Source organism: Tamandua tetradactyla, chromosome 5 (assembly GCF_023851605.1).
Source record: "Tamandua tetradactyla isolate mTamTet1 chromosome 5, mTamTet1.pri, whole genome shotgun sequence".
NCBI classification, from domain to species: domain Eukaryota; kingdom Metazoa; phylum Chordata; class Mammalia; order Pilosa; family Myrmecophagidae; genus Tamandua; species Tamandua tetradactyla.
In genome coordinates, this window is record NC_135331.1 from 57,756,385 (window position 1) to 57,779,167 (window position 22,783).

General features: G+C 36.0%; 1 protein-coding gene across 9 annotated transcripts in view; it reads left to right on the forward strand.

Moving 5' to 3' along the window:
* Positions 1-22,783, forward strand: part of PPM1L (protein phosphatase, Mg2+/Mn2+ dependent 1L) — a 398,542-nt gene that overhangs the window by 220,536 nt on the left and 155,223 nt on the right. The window contains exon 1 of one of the 9 annotated variants that reach the window (XM_077160935.1): positions 16,130-16,227. The exons of the other annotated variants lie outside the window; for them this stretch is intronic. The gene's annotated coding sequence lies outside the window, so the exon portion shown is untranslated. Of the gene's footprint in view, positions 1-16,129; positions 16,228-22,783 lie in introns of those variants that run through there. 9 annotated transcript variants of the gene reach the window in all.

The window sequence follows — 22,783 nt, forward strand, 5'->3', positions numbered from 1 at the left end:
TTAACTTACTTCTAGTAACCATCATCAGTTACAAGGTTAAAGGCTTTGTTATTTTTGATCTGAGTTTACATGAGAATTAAAATATTTTCAGTAAATACTAGATTAGGTTAACACTAAGTGATCTCCAATACATTAAGAGTTGCAGTTATTTAAAAAAAATCCTCTAGAACTAGGGCTTATTTTATTATTATCTACTCTAGTGGAGTTCTTTTTTAACAAGCAAAGATAGTTATTTAAGTGCTATTGGAACAATTTGGCATACTGATTCCATGCATATATATTTCCCTCCCCACCTAAAATCCAATGAAATGATATACATTTTTAATGAATAAATACATAACTGCTCTAGAAACCAAATAAGAACTCTACCAACAGACAATATCATATTAAGGGATTTCTGATGGAAAGCAGATAATACTAGCAAACATTAATTGAATGCACACTGTATTTCAGACATTGTTCTAAACTGTTAATATGAACACATTTCTCTGAATGTATTTAATTCTCACAATAGCTGTAGAGGGTAGGTACCATATTTTATCCACCTACTTAATGGAGGAAATGGGGGCAGAGAGAAAGGTCAGTAAGTTCTCCAGGGTCTAACACCTAAAAAATGGCTGATATTTATTTGGAAAATAGTATATAGAACAGATATTTGGCTTTTTCATCTCTCCACTTCTACTGAGAAGCTGGCATCTCTGGTTTTTGTGCCCAAGGTAAAGGGGTAAGGATAGGTGCTGAGAATGGAGATGTAGCACTATATCCTGGTCAGCCCATGACCTTCAGGAAGGACTATATTATAGGAAAAAGAATTATTGACATATATTCTATTCTTCCACTATAGTCACAGAAGGCATCGTCTGTCATCAGAGTCTGCAACTAGGAAAACAGATTCTCAAACACAGAGATAGGCCGGTAACTAAGAATCATCAAGCATTTGAGAAGAGCCATCATCATGAAAGGGAAACACTGAACTCAGCAAACCCAAAAGCTAAAATGTAAAGAAATAGATTAATTGAGCAAATACTATTATTTAAAATAGTAAATCTGTAAAATAATATTTAAATTATTTGTTGGAATATTTTATAACTAAACCAAAATGGACTGTTATGACAAAGAAGAAATTAGACATCTTGGAAATTTTATAATGATCATCAAAAAAAAAATTGAATAACAGAATTGATGTAGCCAAACGACAAATTCATGAGCTGGAAGATGTACCTAAGACATTTTCAGAGAATGTGATGCCAAAGAGCAAACTAACATTGTTGGAGGGTAGATTTTGACATTCCAGTACCTATCTAATAGGAATTCCAGAATAAATTTTAGGTGGATCAGTGTTTTCTGTCCTAAAGGTCCTTGTCTCTTGCTTTTGTCACACAAATTGAGGTTGGGCAGCCAGATATTTCAATGTTGTGATTCTATTTGTCATTAATCTTGAGACTACAGGCAACTTGGCTTCCTGGGGGGAAAAAGGACTATTTTTAACGTTAATATTATTTATATAATATTATTCCATACAGATAAGTATATATTGAATGTTTAATGGCAATCGAGAAGGAAATCCCCTTAACTCAAGGTTCCAAGAGACATAGGGAATATTTCAGTTGGGCATTGGGAAGTGAAGAGATTGCTTTTCTCCCTGATAGAAGGAATCAGCCCAAAGGTGAATGTAGGGGCAGTCTGGCGGTTCTGAATGAAGGCGATTCAGCCCAAAGGGAAAACAATGAAGGCATACTCTGTCTTTTCCACTATTGCCTAAAAATTTTCCATTTCTTATATCTGCTCAATAGCACTGTTAGAGAAGGTTAGTAGCTACAAACCCAGTATGTGTCCAAAAAATAAAAATAAAAAAGCCAGAAGTGGTTTCTGAGTCCAAGATCTGTTGGCTCTTTGTTATCCAAAGCTGAAGAGCTCTTGCCGAGGAAGCATTCTTCTGTTTTCTGCTCTTTCTCCTTCTCTATGGTTAATCACTCTCTTTATTTATTCCATGCCAAAGCAGGATCCAGGACAAGCGGAAGGGGTTAGAAGGATGAGTGAGGAAAACTCGCTGTTCCTGAAAGCCTTTTTGGCTAAGAGTCATTTACTTATAAGAATGTTTTTTCCAAAACAAATTGCCTAAGGTTTTGTTCAAGAGGGCAAGGAAGGGGCTGTGGTTATGAGCAATATTGTGAACACAGAACAGTTTGCTTGACTGAAAGGGAAGGTACAAAAAAGCCTGTATTTCTACTGTGATAAAATACCTAGTTGAAGTGTGGGCTGTAGGAAATGCTTGACACTTGTTCAGATTATCAGTTTTAGGTTTGTTTTGATAAAAATTATGTCCCAAAAGACTGCATGACATAAAAGAATTAGTACTGGATTATGCATTAAGAAACTTGGATTCTGATTTCTCTTTTGCCACTAATCAATGGCCATCCTTAGGTAAGTCACTTTAGTCCCTGTACCTTAGTTTCCTTAGGTAGGCCAGTATCGCTGCCTCTCAGGATTATTGCAGGGATACAATAAAAGTATCATAATATTAAGAATTTTTTTATGATAATTTCCAAATTTAATGAATGATTATTATTGCTATTTGTCTGTTTTTGAGTTTTATATTCTTGATCAATTTTACCCTATAAAACCATAGTCTCCAAGTTCATTTATCCTTAGGCCAGGATTCATGCCAGTTTACTTTAGTACCTGGCTGGGTGAAATTTTTATGACATACCTGCTACTCATTCAGGTATTCCTAGTAGCTGTGTGTGTGTTGGAAAAGTATGTCCTTTAAAGCAGGAGAGAACTGGGCTTGGGTTTCAACCCCATAATTCACTAGCTAAATGACCTTGTGAGAATTTAATTTTTCTATGCTTCAGTTTCCTCATCTTTGAAACTGCTGTGATGACTAGATGACAAAACTTATGAAAGCAGTTAACACACTGCCAGGTATTATAGTAGGCTTTTAGTAAGTGCTAGCTCTCTTCCCCTTTAAATCAAACAGTATTTGTAAAGCAGATGATTTTCCTTATAAAATAATCCATGAGGGATTATGATCAGCACAAATTCAGTTTCTATTCAAATTTTGTTGCAGTTGAGAAAGTAAAGTACAACTCCTTTTTTCCTATAAAATCATATTTTAAAATATTTAAGTTTTTTGTATTGTATACCTTTTATTTATAGGTAACTGAGTACAGCTGTTTTATGATAGACATGCTATAGGAAGCAACTTACTGTTTTTGTTTAATTACAATTTCAGATATTGTAACTTGAGTAAATGATTTTTGTTATTATACCCTATCTATCTCCAGAAACATTTTAATGTTGTTTACAAAGGTAAGGCCAATAGAAAATGAAGCAAATAAAAATGAAATTGAAACAAAAATAAAATAAACACATAAATATCTTCAGATGCCTTATAATAATGATGTAAAATACCTCTAGGGGAAGAGGAGAGCAAGCGCCCTACTGGTTCAGCTGCATTTCTTGTCATTCCACCAGCATTTAATGATTCCTCTTTGGGTGTCCCCACCTCTGCCCTCTTCCCGACCTCTCATTATTTGAAAGAGAGACATGGAAGCTTGGGAGGTTGGTGGAAAATGAGCCAGAGCTGACCAAGAATTAGGGACACACAAATATGAAGTGTACATCCTTTTTTTTTTTTTGCCTTGACATTTTTTGAATGGAGAACTTCCAATATTGTGTCTGCAGTGTGTTATTTCTTGCCTAGTTCATGAGATAATGACCTGACTTCCTTTTTCTCTTTCTCTGAAATGTTTCTTGGCCAGGAAATGTGGAACAAATGGTTGCAAACATCTGAATACATAAAAAAGGATTTTGATATATAGCTTTCTGTTTATAAATTTAAAACGACTGAAATTCTCTAGAATAAAGTGGCTCTTGAAGAATGTGTTTAATGGAGGTTTATGCTATTATAGATATTCCAACTTAATAGTGTAATTACCATATGTCATTAATCCTATTCCTACAGGGAATTTGTCTTTTTTTTTCCTTTAAAGCTAGAGGGTAACAAGAGCAAATGTTTTCACCCTAACACATTATTCATTTTAAATGTAAGTTGACAAGTTGAGGAAATGAATAATAAGAAATCTAGATGATCAATTTTTTATAAGTGGAAACTATTAAACTGTGTTTATTCAAAAAGAATGCCTTACAGCATCCCTCTCCTTTGTTGGCATTAGTGTAAAACAGCGTCTTGCTGTATCTTCCATTTTTAGGATTTGATTTTCTGTGGGTTATATCTGTGCCTGTCTGGACCCACTGTACCCCCAAGTTCTTTTTTGGTAGGTTTCCTGCTGCAACCACAGTCAAATGATTGGAAAGGAGGGAAGGTTAAATTTAAGAGAAGATTACACATTTTATGTTCCCTTGCTCACTCTTCTTTGGGAGAAATCTATTCTTCCTTTCTTCCTTCTTCCCATCCAACATTTGCTTTTTTAAAAAAAAATTATAGAACTAATATATATTCATTGTGGAAATCCTAAAAAAAAAAGAAAAAAAGAAGAAAAAAATTCCATATAATTTCTCTACTCAGAAAGAACCACTACCAACAGCGTTTCTGGGTAGACATCCATATTTTATGTGTATGTAGGCTGGCATCAAAAAGCAGTTTTGTGTTTTAAAATTTTCTATATTAATTAGAGGAGTGGTAGGTTTACAGAAAAATTAAGTAAAAAGTACAGGGTTCTCTTACCTTCCTCGTTATTAACACTTTGATTTAGTGTGGTATCTCTGTTATAACTGATGAAAGAATATTTTAATTGTGCTATTAACTATAGTCCATAGTGTACATTAGGGTATGTTTTCAGTTAGCTATATACTGTACACATTTGCATATCATTAAAACTGCTTTTACGTAATCACTTTTCATGCTGTTCACTCTGTCATTTAAATGAATCCAGCTAGGGACAAAAGATATTTATTTTTTTGAGGACAAAAGCCTTCAATCCCCAAATGCAGTAAGTAAGCCATAATCTGTCTCGCCCAGGAACATTGGCATTGCTTACACAAGGCCTGGCTGCTATAGGATCAGCAGATGACTTGTAGGATCTCAAGAAAGATCTGAACTGTTCCACCCTTGCTTTTTCATACCTGGTGACTCACTTCCTTGGGTGGCTTAAAAAAGCTTAAAAAAGCCACCCAAGGAAGTGAGAGCTATCATTGCTCAAAGCAAACATGATCACTTACGTATGATTTCCTTCTTTTCTTGAAAGCCATGAGTATGCGTAGTCTGCAGGGACTATTCAACTCCTTTTAATTACAAATAATGACCTTTTTGAACTTTACATTGGCAATCATTTAATTCTCTCATCCTGCAGGATGAGATTTAGATTCTAATCTATTAAACTAATCTCTACTCTGATTTCCATCTTCTTTAAAGAATTGTGTAATTTGTGACAGCCAGACTAACCTTTCTGGAGGAGAGGAGTCCGTCGGGGTGTGTGTGTGTGTGTGTGTGTGTGTGTGTGTGTGCATATACCTATACATATATATAAATGCCTCTTTCTTGTATTCGGGTTAGTGTATTCAAAAAAGTAATGATCTATCAGTTACAGTTTCCTGGGCTAGAAATACTGCACTGCAGCACAGACACTGGAAATGTGAAGATAGTATATGCTTAGCCAGTGAAGAACTAGCTTTGCATAAATGGTGGATGCTGCAGTTCCTCTGTTTTTTGTATTTTGTTTTTCCTACCTGACGCCCTGGGGCCCACAGCTGTGCACCTTACAGATCTGAGAGGAGAATGTGCCTCAGTGAAGGAGCCCTAATTGCACAAAATTAAAGCTCATTGAGTCAGCAGGTCATTAACTCCTTGATATTTAATCAGTGGCTGCTCCACTGCTGGAAAATATCATCAAGCACTTCTACAAAATCTGCTCCTAAATAAGGGGTGGACGCATTTTTTCCTTCGAATTGTTCATGTTTTATTGTGTGATAGAAAAAACAGAAATGTTTTGACAATTCACGAAAGCTGGAGGTGCCAGCTGTGGTTTCCTCAGCTGAGGTTACTCTCCCAGGCCCATGGCTGACTGCAAGTGAGGCCTGTAAAAGAAATGCATTTGAAGATTTGACAATAACCTAAAACTCACTTGGGTCAAATTTGTGTTAGGGCTTTGAAATGAGTCCTTGACCTAGGTGTTTCATTTGTCTGTTCTTGCTTTCTCTATGAGTGGTATGTGGGAGAGTTTTTTATTTAATTTTTTGACATTATTTTAATGGTCCAAGATAAATTTGACCTTAAGTATCAGTTTAATGATACGTGAAGAACTTGTGTAGTATCTTCTCTAAATAGCCATCAAGAACAGAGTTTCTCAGATGTTTTGTTTTCCTTTAGTATTCCCAAGATTGTATTTTGTTTTGTGTTTTGAAATATGTTTTCAGTGTCAACAAAATTGTTTCTTAACATATTAGGTACTATGTTTCTGTAATTATACCAATTAGATAATGGTAGAAACATTATAATGCAAAAGACCCTAAACTAGGAAGCATTAGAAAGAACTTTGTTTCCCAAGTGGGTTTATTAAATCCTACCTAATATTATATTTCTTTTTAAAGATATTTTAATCCATTTATCACCATTATAATTATTTAGTTGACCATGACATTTTAAATTTATTTCTTACATTTTCCATTATCTCCCCATAGGTGGACCCCATATGTATTAATGATTTTGCAGTGCTTGATAGAATACCTCTTAAGTGAATGAATTTCACTTGAGAAAATCAATCCAGTGTAAATTTTGGTACTGAAGAATTTTTTTCTCCTAATTTAAGTTCATTTTAATTGAGATAACACATGTGTAGTTCTTAGCACAGTGCTTGGCCCATAGTAAATGCTCAATAATAAATTCTAGCACTTTTTAATATTTCTTATTATACTCACTAAAATATTTCAGTTCATTTTTTACCTCTAGTAGTTAGGTGGCATAATTTTGGTCAAAATAATTAAATCTCTGGTGTTAACAAAGTCTCACAGAAATAAAAGGAAAGTAAACTCTGTGAATAAATTTTAATAAAGTGTTTCCTAGGAGCTAGTGAAATAATTTAAATTCATTTTATAGTGGTCTGTGAATGAAAACTCTTCTCCTTTAGCGTACATTTCATTTAACATTAAAAGAATACAAAGTGGTGCAACAGAAATCTGAAACAGGAATAAAATGCCTGTTTTTGGGGAAAATGTTTCAATACTTTGTGCTATTTTTAAAATTCCTTGTTTATCTAGGACTCAAATGTTTATATTCCACAGTGCAATGAATTAGCATAAAAAGTCACTGAATGGTAGAAACTTATGCCACAAGCTCTGGATACCCTCTAAGTGTGTGCATTTCAGTTTGTAAATTATTGTTCAACAGTATTTTTCACATATATAGAGCTATATAAAATTGAGATTGTTGGTTTAAGTTTTACATATTTAAATCTTTTTAAAAAGCCAGCCATTAAGAGTGCTTGTCCTCAAGTGTTAAATATTTGTAAGTTCTTGACAGGAATGCCATACAAATACTTTTGCCTCATACTATATCATGACTGCTTATTATCACTACATTCTTGTAACATTGAAAAATAATCACATGAGGTCTCATTTTGGCTGGCTTAGTTACAACTCAACAAGAGAATTGCTATTTAATAAATGGATTTGTTCATTGTCACTAATGTGACAGCAAGAATTTGAAGCCATCTGATTTCTTAACTTCATACTGCCAATTGATAGCTGCTAAGTCACGAAAGCTAAGATCAAGGTTTTGGAACAACTTCTGTTCCAATGATACATGAAAATATGAGAGTATTTTTAACTTGGATAACCAGTATGCCTTTAGCTTGTTAAACTCATGTAGTTTAACTGAGAGATTACCACTTCATGTTATCTGCAAAACAGTCACATTAGAATTCTGTGAACTGTTATTTTTCCTCTGCTATTAGTTTTTCACTGTTACAGTTAATTCACAGGTTTTCCAGATTGGGGACTTTACAGATTCATTATAGCCTGCCTTTGGCCATTACATTACTCATTAACACCTATGAAACAGTATGATATGGTAGAGGGGGAAAAAAAGCCATAGAATAAGATTTAAGACAGAAGGGGATCTCGAAGATCCTCTAAGCCACTATTTTCCCTCCAGCCTACTCTCCTGTTTTATAGATGAGGGGACTGAAAGCCAGTGAGATTGAGGATTTGTTCAAGAGCACAGCCGCAGAGCTGGCCAATTGCAGTGTGACCTGGAACTCAGGTTTCCTGGTCTTGTTCAGGACTCCTTCCAGAAGAAGCTAGCACAAGGGAGAATTTTATTGGCCCATAGTTTTCTATGGAATATAATGAATTGCCCGAATAGAATGGTATATCTCTCTCTTTTTCCTCCAAGTACATTAGAAAAGTAAGTTATATAAATTGTTCTAAGTCACCCCTTCCTTGTTTATTGTGTACTTAAAGAACATCTGAAACTTGACCCAATCATACCTTGGAATTTCTCTGGGTAAGATGTAGTATACAGGGCCCTGAAGCATAAAATACTTAACTCTTTAGCCTGGAAATTGTTAAAAAGAAAAAACAAAAGCAATTTAAAAAAATCAACTTTTAATCTCAGTATGATGAAGTTAATTCAAGGCCCTGGTAGAAAATTGTGTTGAAAATATTTTTTGTTGTTGTTTGCATCTGATTTAATATGCTGAACTTAATCTTATCTATTTCAGATCTCTCTTCTGCCAGGCTTTTTTGGGAATCAACACATCCTTCTTACTGCTGCCCCAGTTGCTGCTTTAAAACATGTCTGGTAGTTCAGTACTTTGTTTAAAACACTTTAGAGATTTGTCTACATTGTAACCTACAAGAAAATTCTTTACAAGCTGGGGATGTAATAATTTGGTTCTAGTGTCAGATGGGGATGGCTTGAAATCCCAGCTCTTCCATTTTCTAAACTGAGCAAGTTACCTAATCTTTTTGAGCCTTATCTGAAAAAAAGGATATAAAAATAGCACATATTTCAGAGAGACACAATGAGGAGCAAATAAGATAATGCCTTTAAATGCTTAACACATTGTTCGTATCTAGAATGGGTTCAAGAAATGTTAGCTATTGCTGTTTTTTCTTATTGTAGAATTAAAGTTCCTAAGTATGCATACATGGTTCCAGTCTGCTGTTAGTTATTTATCTCCTGCCACTTCCTCTACCTTTCCCTCCCCCTTTAAATTCCAGCATATTCACACACTTCACCCCGATCCTGTAACCCCATTAGTCTCAAACATACCTTACTTTTTCATGCCTTTGTGTCTTTGTATGGGGCTGTGTTCTCTGCCTGAATGGTTGTCCAGTCCATTGTTCTGTTCAGCAAGCTCCTTACATCCTTCAAGACTCACCCTTACATCTCTTCTGACATGGTGTCTCCAAGGCTCCTCAATTAGAGAATTTATTGGACTCTTTCATAGTTATCTTTATGAATCATCTACTTCCTTAAATCACAAGTTCTTTGAGAGCAAAGAGTCTTTTTCGTTTCTATACATTTAATGCTCATCATGATGTTTGGAGCATTGTAAACAATAGATGTTGAAAGAACGAATATTTCAGTGAATTCTTAATCTTGCTTTGTAACCCAGTACATGCAGCTCTCTGCTTTTCAAGGCTGTGAATTGCTCATCTAGTGGGCAAGAGGACTACCATTCCTCACTACATTTATTCAGTTTCCCTCGTGAATGGCATAGAGGTTAGGCATTTTGTTTGATTCATGGTTGCCATCTGGCGGAGAAAAGAGTAACTACAGATGTGTGCTAAACCAGAACTGTGAAAGTTAAGATGATGATGTTCACTAATGTTGAAATTTCCACTGTTTCATGGTGGTCTCCAGAAGCATAGTCAGAGTTTTCATAAGACAAAGAATACAATTTCATGTAGATTCAGAATTGCTTATGTTCATTGACCCCATCCATGTGCATTACAATCATCATAGATGTAAAGTAACCGCCTTTATTCATGCCATTCTCATGGGTTTTCTTGTATATAACCTAAAGGGAAATCATTTATGTTTTATGATAAGAAGTAGATACAGGTTAAGTATTCACGTCTCTGCACTCTTCCCTTATCTGAAGGATAGACTTTTTGTTCATCTCAGCTACCTGGAGCACAGCAGTGAACCAGTGAGTAAACCAGTTAGTTGTAAAAATAAGCGATAAACCACAGTCACAAAATCCATGCATCTTTCTTCAATGAGAAGGTGAATTTTCCAAGTCTTAGGCTTGGATAATTGTGAATAAAATAAAATAGCTTGTAGAAGAAGGGTTATTCTGTCTTCGAAGGGAAACTGCAGAGCTTTTCACAGCAGTCGGAGTGATTTGGTGGGTGAACCAGCTTGCTTACTTAAAGACATGCACCTTACAATCCTTGATCGTATTCTAAAGAGGGCCTTAAATCATCAAGAAATGTTGGATTTCTTCAGCGTGTTCTCTTTGAAAAATTGTATATGTGTTGTTCCAGTTTAGAAATATTTCCATCAAAAGAGGTTAAAATAATTTTTCATCATTTAGAGCAGTAAAGTTGAGTTAAATGGGGCATTCACTTATGTGGAACTCCTCAGTCCCTGATGGCACTTGTTAAATGACGTATTATGGAATTGAGCTGTTATTCCTAGAACTTTCATTTGAAAAATTACATAGGACACACACATATATTCAACTTTAATTTTCTTTTTCACTCAAGAACTGAAAGGAGCCCTGAGAATTTACCTACTTCCTAGAGAGTAATACCATTAAAATATTATCAAACATGTGTTATATACAAAATTTTGTTTTTGTACTGCTCTTGAAGGAAAGATGTCAAGCAGAACCAGGGAACTCAATTTATAAAGAGCTATTCAAAGCAAAAATGGCCAAACACCTGCCTTCCAAAAATTCTAATAGTCTTCACTAGTTAATCACCTGAATGTGGGCATAATGATTAGTGTTAGAAAAGAAATCTTGGTTTTTTGTCTCGTAAGTTGTGTTGACTTATTTAATGACTTCTTTATCCTAGGACACTTAAATCAACACAATATGTTTTAAAGAAGAATCACAGGTACTACCTTGGGAAATAAAAGGAAATAAATAGCTGGGTATTTTATATGGCAAAGTTTATACTTTTTCCACTGTTTCTGTTATGATTCATTACATTTGGAAATTGCTTGTTGCAACACTAGATCTTTAGAAATGTTGAATGTCTCTCCCGTGAATATGGACTGTATGAGTGTAGGCCAGAAAGATTAGGACATGGCTCCGTAGGAGATTGTTTTTTATTTCTTTTCCTTTCAGAGACACTGAATCTCACTAAGCACTCATTATTTTATAAGGTTGAAGCAGCTATGTTTTACTATAATTATGGATTTATTATGTCCCTGTCAATCTACTATGAATCCTAATTCAAACTTTACATGTCTCTGTGGAACCTTATTAATTTTCTTGTGATTTTGTGGTTCCTGATAAATGACAGTTTCAAGAATCTAACGTTGCTTAAGTTTTTTTTTTAAACGGGACATCACCACTTACTTACCTGTTGTTTTTAGAATGCTTAATGACCTCTTCACTTTTAATCTTAAATCAAGCAAAGCAGCCATTCTCTATAATGTCTTAAATCAAGCAAAGCAGACACTCTCTATAATAGCCGGTTGCACTTTTATCCATCCCTTTTCCCCAGTGGATTGCTACAGGGCTACAATTTCGAAGTCTCCTTCTGACATTTGAGGTTGTATTGGGTCAAGTGGAAAATGATAGAATGCTTACAGTATCTCTCTGGGATGTTAGAATTTTAAAATCCCATTGTTCTATTCTCATAGTAAATTGTGTATACTTATATCTTAGAACATAAATTGTTTTGTAAGTATCTATATAAGAGGCCATCTCTTTAGCTACATTGTGAACTATTTCAAGGTGAGGACTAGGTGTAACTTATTTTTTGTCGAACTGGATGCTGGCACAGTGCCTGATAATGTAGGCACATGATAAATGCCAGGTAAACAGTATAAATTATATACATCTACATATGCCTGTTAATTTTGCTTTACTTCAATTCATTTATCACAAGGTTTGGCATACCTTTTCTGTAAAGAGCCATAGAGTAAGCTTTTTAGACTCTGCATACCACAGGGTCTCTGTCTGCTGCTGAATTCTACTGTTGTAGTAGAAAGCAGTCATATGCAGTGTGTAAGCAAATGAGCAGGTCTGTGTTTCAGTAAAACTTCATTTACAAAAATAAGCATTTGGGCTGTACTTTACCGTCCCTAATTTAGATTGAGGCTTATAAACAGGTTTCATGTCATATGCTGACTTTGATTTATTGGTGGCAACCTGGTATACTGTGTGGAGGATTCTAAGTCTGGGTGAGAGCTCAATGACAAATAATACCTTGATTAGTAATGTCTGCCACAGGTATTATATTGACCCCTCCTATAATTTATTTAAAGGCACTGTGACTTGTGGAGATGGTTGTCCTTATTTCTTCACATTGGGAGCTGGGAAACTCAGCATCAGTTTTTGCTTAAATAACAAATAAAAGGACTCTTAAGATGTGTATTTTGTGTCTCAACCGTATCTCTGGCTTCCTTCTATTTTATTGGAGAGTGTTCAGTAACCCATAAATTGGATGTCCCCAGGCCAATGGACTGATTTATTCCTGGTTTCACTCTGTATCCCTGCAGAAATACATTTCCTTAAAAATGTGTCTTAGGGCAATGGTATCCTTGAAATTGCTAAATTGCTTGGAAGTTCGGAAATGAAAGCTTTGTTTACTGAAGATGTTACAAAAGATAGATTGGAACAACGTTTGAGGTTTTCTTCCCCTCCACTCAAGTACGCACTTATTTATTTACTTAATTCATTGCAGTTGACGTTAGCACTCAGGTAGGAACTGACCTATGCTACCTTGATTGAAATCTGCGGGTCCTATCAAATGGGATGAAAGGAAGTGTGCTGTGCATGTAGGTAGGTGAATCGTAGACCACTTAGGTCACTTGTTAGAAAAGTGGTGGGTGAAGATACTTAAATTGTATCCCTAAGAACATCCTTATGAACAAAAATAATTTTTACTTCAGATATGTACATGGTTATCCACTAGAAAATGTGTCTTGTCTTCAAGTTCTGTGTATAAAAGTGAAAATAAAAGTGTAATAGATTCTTGAATGGAATAATAGCTATTATTTTTTAGTAATGAAATGTCCTAATTGTGTAAAAATTATTAATGTTTCATACTGTGGACAGATCTTTGCCATTGTTGATAAGTAGGAAATCTCAGTCAACTGTCTGCAGTTTGTATGGATTGGTTTCCTCCACTTCCTCCACAGAAATGTCTATAGCTTCTCCCAGAGGGAATTTTTGTAATGTTTCTTCAACACGTAGCTGGTGAGGTATGATATAACATTTATTAAATGCTTGGTTATCCTTGATATTTTACAGTTTCAAGTTATTTTCTGTTATCATAAATTAGATTTATAGTTGGGTTTATGGAACATGGATCTGTAATATCAGATCTTAGGATGCAGCAACAAATGTATAATTAAGATTACTGATTCTCTAGCATTTAGGATTTGTGTATTCGTTTCCTATTGTTGCCATTACAAATGACCAAAAACGTATAAGATTAAACAATGCAAATTTATTATCTTAGAATTTGAGAAGTATGATCAGAAGTGGGAAATCAGACTCACAGGCAGAGCGGCATCCTTTCTAGGAGAATCTGTTTCCTTGCCTTTTCCCCACCTTCTAGAGGCTGCCTACGTGACCTGGTTTGAAAGCCAGTCGTGTCAAGCTGAGTCCTAAAAACTTGCTTTAAGAGAATTTTTATGAAATTGTAGATTTTGCTGAAGAGCAGTAGATTTCTGGGGATGTGCGGGGGCATATCTGCAAAAAATTTATAATCATACCTACCTTGCAGGGTTATTGTAGGGATTAAATGGAGTAATTTATACCAAGCATAGTACCTGACACATGGTTAAGTATTCGATAAGTGGTGGCTATTAAAGGTATGCCTGCTAGAGGGTTGGGCAAGCCCACCTAGAAGGGTAAATTATATTACATATGATTTCTCCAGGGTAGGTGGGAAAAACCTTTGGAGATGTGAGTGATCTCTCTGGATTAGCCAGATTTCATCTTTCTGAATTGAGTCTCTTCTGCTGGGAAATACTAGGCCTCACTATACATGTGGATCTTTTTTTTTTTTTTTACTTCTCTGTGAAGAGCTTTCCTCATGGAATATGACTGTATATCCAGAGAATAACGAGGTGGGATTGATTAGCAGTGGGGGAACCATTGAGCTCCTTCCTTTGAAAGTGCTACTTTCCTACAATGCTCAGGCATCTTCCATACATTTCTTAAAAGAGAAAAGAATTTTACAACTTGGGATGAACGATTATGGGCTGGTTGCTGCTTATTGGTCGGTGCTATATTAGCCACAGTTTTCTCCATAAAAGAACAGCTTTTCTGATTAAAAAAAAAAAAAGTCTGAGTAGTATAAGATACCCAGATGTGTTATGTCTTTGCAGAAAGATCAAAACATGGTATAGGGTGGTGCCACAGTGGCTCAGTGGCAGAGTTCTCGCCTGCCATGCTGGAAACTCGGGTTCGATTTCCAGTACCTGTCCATGTAAAAAAATAATAATAATAAAAAAAAGGAGAAAACATCGTATAAATTTAACACTTGAGAGAAATGCTAGAAAAGGGCTAAGGCTCTATCAGTCACTTACACTAAAGAAATATGGACTAGACTGTAAGGGCTAGGTGAGAAAGAGAAAGAACAAAAAATATGCAAGACGTTTACTGAGAGCTCAAGAGCTTACCATTTTTCTTAACTTAGATTCCTTATACTAATCCCATCTTAATGAAAATAAATTCAGAAACTAAAATTTTTTTCACAACATATATGTTAATATTGGCTTTATTTGGGCAAGTATAGTCGTGTATGTTGCTTCCTTCCTTAGGTTCCTCAATAGACCCAAGGACTGGTATCTAACACCTCAGAACAGAAGTCCATCTTGAGGCCTCTCTTCTGTAAAACTACAACTTTTATTTACCCATGGCTCTAATTTATCTATAAATTTGAAAATTCATGTCAATAAAATGTGTTCTCTTCCCCACCTATACTGATCTCTTCTTCCCCCTTAGCCCTTTGCCTGTGAATTTCAAAATCATTTAAAAAAATTATTAGAGAAGTTGTGGGTTTACAGAACTATCATGCATGAAATACAGGATTCCCATACACCACCCTATTATTAACACCTTACATTAATGTGTTACATTTGTTACAATTGATGAAAGCACAGTTTTGTAATCGTACTATTAACTCTGGTCCATGGTTTTTCTAGTGCTCACTGTTTGGATTGTACAGCCCCATGGATTTTTTTAAATTTTTAAAGTGTCCCCTTTGAACCACATTCATATACATAATTCAATGCTGTTAAATATGTTCACAATAAATCTCAGTTCTAGTATCATTCAGGAACCACCCTCTCCCTACCCTTAAGTTTCTTTTGTTATATCCCCTCGTAGAACTTACAGCACATCTATTTATATTTATACAATTACCCAAGTGCTTATTTGGTTAACTTTCTGTCTCCCTGCTAGACTATAAGTACCATGAGATCAGAAACATGTCTATTTTTTGCCCACCATTTATACCTAACAAATGCCTGGCTCTTAGTAGACAATAAGTATTAGTTGGAAGGACGTGGTCCTAGCCCATGACTGTGTGCCTTGCTCATCTGGCTATTGTCTTTGGAATTGAAGCAGAACTTTTAGGACTTGGGAAAGGATGTATTTTTCTTTGTAAGGCTCATGGGCCATCTGCCATTCAAGCTTTAAAATGTGTCATTTTATATTTTCAAAAGCAGGTGTATTCACTGCTGAGCTTCCCCATTTTCTTAGCATCATATTTTCTTCCCCTCTTGCTAAAGTACCCTTTCAAACCCTGCATGCAGAGTGATACAACACTGCTGGTGATGCTGACTTGCTTTTCCTTCTGCTACATTTGAATGTGTCTTCCTACATATATGTATTTCTATACCTAGACGTACACATGCAGAAGCAGATATGTGATATGAATATCATAGGGAATCTTGTTCACAACTTCTTTTAGTGGGTGGGCTGGGGTGGGGTGCGGTACATAGACCAGGAATCAAACTAGAATCTCCCGTGTGGTAGGTGAGAATTCTACCGCTGAACTACTCTTCTGCTACATTTTGCTGCAGCTCTCCAGAATTCGAAATTCCACCGGCAGTCCCTGGAAGAGGTCAGGTAAACGTATTAATCATTTCTGGAGACAGTCAGGGGAAATGTATTTTCAAGGTGCTTTGTCACGGATCACTTTGTGTCCTGGTTCACACAGCTTGTTGAGACTTGCTTGATTGCCCACAAGCTGTTGGGAAAAGGTTCCAGGTGCTCCCTGGCATCCAAAGTATTAAGGTCAGTTAGTTTGCTTTAGGGAAGAGCTGAGCCTTTTGGAGTGTGAGCAGATTGGCACTCATACGATAAGAAAAGCCTGTGGCACCGAGGATAAGACGTGTGGGAATGTCACTGCACTGACAGAGTTTTTATAACAGGAATTGAAAGTATTGACTCGCTGAATTGAGTCCTAGGGATGCAGAAGGAGTTATTGTGGGAAGTTAGGAACAACTCTGGATGTATTCATCGTGTAGTTTTAATAAAAATATATATGCCTAGACCTTATAAAATCAGAATCTCTAGTGGATATAATCTAGTGCGTTTCACTCTTTAGTGAACTGTTAAAATGCAGCACTAGTTAAAACAAATTTTAGGATCCTATCCTGAAAAAAAATCCTGATTTATTAAATATCCAGCAGGGTCCATGCATCTGCTTTTTTTCCCCCCAATTTTATTGAGATATATTCACACATCAAACAGACTACCCAAAGTGTACTATCACATAGTTGTGCATACCTTGCCATGATCAATTTTAGAACTTTTTCATTACTCCAGGAAAACATCTTCATTTTAAAGAAGCAACCCACCACCTCCATCCTAGGTGCTTGACATGTGAGTGGTGTCAGGAACACTGACCAAGTCCAACTGCCTAATTTTACAGAGAAAACTAAAGCTCTGTTCTTAGTGCCTTTTCCATGCATGAACCTGATAAGGCTTCATTGTAACCCAGTTTGTGAACTTCATACCTGGGTTCCTACAATGGGGCAAGATATTGTACATGTGTATTTTTCTGGAAGGAGGATCCAATACTCTCATTAGATTTTCTGTCAGGTTCAAAATTATACAAAAATATTAGGAGTCACTTTCTTAGTATGAGATACAAGAGGCTCTGGCTTTATTCGAACTAGCTATCCTTGCAGGTGGTTGGTTTCCTGTGATATTAAACAGGATGTGATACTCAGGAAGTATAAAATAGTATGGCATATGTATACTTTATGGCAGAAGAGAGGCAAATGTCAGAATGATAGGAAGAAACACTGTGGGTGTGGTCCTTTTAGCTTTCTTTCTTGTCAAGTAGAATTATCACTCATAGAATATTGACCCTAGTTTTAAACCTCCTTTTCCCCATCCTTTTCTTCTGGCATGCCTGTACTGGAATAGGTGTTAGGGAAATGCACACAAATATGAGAAAGGGTTTGTTCTTCCTGCTAGATGTTTATAAACTAGCAGAAAGGCAAATAGGTGACCAGACAGAACTATTATAGAGGTTTGAATAGTGCTGTGGTAATGCAGGAGAGGGAGCAGTGGCTATACTTTTATTTTGGAAGATTGCTTTTGCAACTTAAGAGATGATTTTTATCTGCACAGAAATGTAAAAGCATGTGCAAGCAATCGATGCTACTTAATGCATTCTTTATTTGCTCATGTGTGAGATGCCACAAATTAATCTTTCTTTGTTAGGATAGTCTTAAAACAGCTTTCAGGATAGATCTTGAAGGTGGGGTCAGAGATAAAGAAGAGCAAATTAAGCTTCAAGCAGTTCATATCTTTATGATTTTCTACACTTTTTGCTGCTCAAGGTTAAATTTCAGAGTAGACAGTTTGTTTTTCTGGACTTTCCTCTTCCCAGTTTATATCCCATTCTCAGGGGTTTCCCTAGGTGTCTTAGGCAGTACTAAATGTTCTGAATTTTACTGTTTCTCATTCCACCTTCCTTACTATCCCCTGTACACCTTTCCTCACTGACTTTAACTAGTTGTCTACTAGTAAAAATCTGATCAACTTGTCTACTTTAGCCTATTATTTTGACTGAACATGTCTTAGTGTATTATTCCTCTGTAAAATGTTTGCCTTTTGATAAGGGAAAAACTGGCATAGACCAAAGATTGAAAGGACAGAATTCTGAAAGGGCAGAATTTCAAATATCAAAGAAAGTTGAAAGGAAAAATGATTTGGAGGCAGAGACCCTTTTTGGGTTACTCAGATCACACCACATAAGGTATTATCAGCTTCATGCACAGAAAGACTGAGCTTTCTCCACCCCCACCCCAGCACATATAAGGAACCTAAATCTAAGCCTGGTTTTATTAAAGGCAGTTCTTGAAGTGATCTCATGCTGGGGACTCAAGTCCGACTGGAGCTTCCTTGCCTCCCTGGCTGCACCCTACTCTCAAGAGGGGAGCCTTAAAAACACTTGACAGGTAGCTGCAGGGCAGAAACCAAGTGAGGCCCAAGAGGGGTTCTCTGGCACTGCTTCTCATAAATGACAGATGCCAGCCAAGGGACATTTTGTCTGACTTTGTTTTGGCTGCCTCCCTGAGGGGCTGCTCTATTGTCATAGCTACAGAGTTCTTTTTGATTAATAACTCAAGAGTGTTTTATAATTCATTCGTAACAGTTGGCCCTATTGGCTTCCTGGACCCTCAAGGGCATTTGTAGTTAGCATGGAACTTTCTGAAACACATTTAGATGGTATTGATGGACGCTGATATTTTCCCAAGCTCTATATATAGCCCAAGATTCAGAAGTGGAAGGGAATTTGGTCAGTTATTAACCACAATTTTCTTTGAAATATGCAACATTTTTTCTCTCTGAAAATAAACCTTACTATATCCCAAGTGTATAGAATGTGAAACAATTTCTTACTTCTTTTTATAACTAATGGAAAGATAGAAATTCAGCTACCACAGAAATTTAGCAAGACTGCTTTGGCTGAGGGCTGCTTGTTTTCTCAACAAATTTAGGATGTTGCTTTGTTGCCACCTCTCAGGAGAATCTGGGTGTGTATGTGTGCTTTTACAGACCCAAATTAAAGAAAGACCATAAAACTAGTATGATCTATTGCTCTGACTCCCATTATTTCTCCCTGGCCTATGGTGTGTGTGGTAATTGAGGGAAATAACCTCAATTTTTCTTCACACTGTGAACAGATACATTTTTAATTCCGTAGAGTTTGAGCGTAGATTTTTTTTTTTTTTTTTTTTTTTTTTTTTTTTAAGGAAAGACAGAGAGAAGGAAGGAAGGATAGGAGGAAGGAAGGAAGGAAGAAAGGGAAACATCTTTAAACATTTTCTTGTTTTTATTGTATTCTGTTTCTCCGTTTTTGTTACATGGGCTGGGGCCGGGAATCGAACCGAGGTCCTCCGGCATAGCAGGCAAGCACTTTTGCCCGCTGAGCCACCGCGGCCCGCCCTGAGCGTAGATTTTGACCAAAATAGCAAGATGAGAAAAAGGGACCACATGGCTAAACTGTATTTGATATTTTTGCTCATTATACCATGCTGTGATAGAGAACAGGAATCTAGGAAAAGGAGGCAATTTATTTGTCATATATAAAAAACAACCATCAGCCTCATAAATGTTGATCAAAAAGGAGTGTGGGCCCTCCAAGAAGTCCTAAAAGGAGTTCTGCTGGCTGAACAAAAAAATAGGAGAGGGGGGTCTGGAGGAGGGCACATAATTGAAAAGTACAACTAAGAGTAATTTAAATGATACACAGAGAAAGAGGGAAAAGAATATATAGATCTGACAAATAAAAAAGATGGTGGAATCAAGAAATGCCTTTTCAGTAATAACTGTATATTAAAGGACTAAATTTACTAAATTTAAAAGATACAGATTGGCAGAATGAATTAAGAAACACAATCCAGCTATATACTGCTTACAAGAGACTCATCTTAGACACAAGGATACAAATAGATTGAAAGTGAAAGGATGGAAAAAGATTTACCATGCAAGTTGTAACCAAAAGAAAGCAAGAGTACTATATTAATATCGGACAAAATAGACTTTAAATATAAAGACATCATAAGAGACAAAGAAGAACACTATATAGTAAATAAAGGGTCAATTCACCAAGAAGATAAAACAATCATAAATATTTATGCTCACAGTCAAGGAGCTCCAAAGTATATGAGACAGACATTGGCAATACTGAAGGGAGTGATAGATGTTTCAACAATAATAGTAGGAGACTTCATTATACCACTCTTCTCTATAGATAGAACAACCAGACAGAAGATCAACAAGGAAATAGAGAAGTTAAATAACTTGATAAATGAATTAGACCTTCCAGACATATATAGGTCATTGCACACCAAAGCACACGGTTATACATTCTTCTCTAGTGCTCAGGGAACATCTCCAGGACAGATCATATGCTGGGACACAAAACAGGTCTCTATAAATTTAAAAATATTGAAATTATTCAAAGCAGTTTCTCTGATCACAGTGGGATGAAGCTGGATCTCAATAACCACCAAAGAACAAGAACATTCACAAATATATGAAGATTAAATAACACACTCTTAAAGAATGAGTGGGTCAAAGAAGAAATTGCTAGAGAAATCACTAGCCATCCGGAAATGAATGAAAATGAAAATACAACTTATCAGAACTTATGGGATACGGGAAAAGCTGTGCTGAGAGGGAAATTTATTGCCTTAAATGCCTATATTAAAAAAACAAGAAAGAGCAAAAATGGAGGGCTTAGCAGCAAACCTGGAGGAACTTGAGAAAGAAAAGCAAACTAACTCCAAAGCAAATAGGAGAAGAGAAATAACAAAGATTAAAGCAGAGATAAATTAATGGGAGAACAAAAGAACAATAGAAAGAATCAATAAAACCCAAAGTTGGTTCTTTGAGAAAATCAATAAAATTGATGGGTCACTAGCAAGACTGACAAGAAAAAAAGAGAGAGGATGCAAATAAACAAAATCAGAAATGAGAAGGGGTACATTACCACAGACTCTGAAGATATAAAAGAAATCATAAGAGGATACTATGAAAAACTATACACCAACAAACTAAACAACTTAGATGAAATGGACAAATTCCTAGAGACATAGAAAGCAGCTACACTGACTCAGGAAGAAATAGAAGATCTCAGCAAACCAATCACAAATAGAGATTCAATCAGTCATCAAAAATCTTCCTACAAAGAAAAGCCCAAGGCCAGATGGCTTCACAGGCGAACATTCCAGAAAGAACTAATACCAATTCTGCTCAAACTTTTCAAAAAATTGAGGAAAAAGGAACTCTACCTAATCCATTTTATGAAGCTAATATCGTTTTGATACCAAAACCAGGTAATGATACCATAAGAAAGGAAAACTACAGGCCAATCTTTCTAGTGAACATAAATGCAGTAATTCCCAATGAAATATTAGCAACTCAAATCCAACAGCACATTAAAAGAACTATACACCATGACCAAGTGGGGTTTATACCAGGAATGTAAGGATGTTTCAACACAAGAAAATCAAATAATGAAATACAGCACATGAACAAATTAAAAGGGAAAAATCACATGATCATCTCGATTGATGCTGAAAAAGCATTTGACAAAATTCAACATCCTTTTCAGATAAAAACACCCCAAAAGATAGGAATCAAAGGTAACTACTTCTTTCCCTTTCTCACATGAAGCAATGGAATACATGAAAAAACCAATAGCCAGTATCATACTCAATGGAGAGAGACTGAAAGCCTTCCCCCTATGATCAGATACAAGACAGGGATGCCCACTGTTACCACTATTACTCAACATTGTGCTGTAAGTTGTAGCTAGAGCAATCAGGCAGGACAAAGAAATGAAAGGCATCTAAATTGGAAAGGAAGAAGTAAAATGCTCATTATTTGCAGGTGATATGATACTATACTTGGAAGATTCTGTGAAATCTACAGCAAAGTTACTTGAGCTAATGGACAAATTTAGCAAGGTGGCGGGATATAAAATTAATGTGCACAACTCAGGAACGTTTCTATACACACGCAATGACCTAGATGAGGAGTCAGTTAAGGAAAAAATTCCATTAAAAATAGCAAGTAAAAGAATCAAGTATTGAGGAATGAACTTAACTACGGATGTAAAGGACTTGTACACAGAAAGCTATATGACATTGCTAAAAGAAATCAAAGGAGATCTAAATAGGTGGAAGAACATTCCCTGCTCATGGATAGAAAGGCCAAATATAGTTAAGATGACCATTCTCCCCAAATTGACCTACAGATTCAACACAGTACCAATCAAAATTCCAACAACCTACTTTGAAGATATGGAAAAGCTAACTACTAAATTCATCTGGAAGGGAAAAGGACCCCAAATAGCTAAAAGCATCCTAAAAAAGAGGAAGTGGGAGGATTAACACTTCCTGACTTTAAAACCTCTTATAAAGCCATAGTGGTCAAAGCAACATGGTACAGGTACAAAGACAGAAGCAGTGACCAATGGATTTGAATCAAGAGTGCAGAAATAGGCCACCAAATCTATGGTCAACTGATTTTTGATAAGGCCCCCAAATTCTCTGAACTGGACAAAATAGTCTTTTCAATAATTGGCCATGGAAGAACTGGATATCAATTGCTGAGAGAATGAAAGAGGACCCCTATCTTACACCCTACAC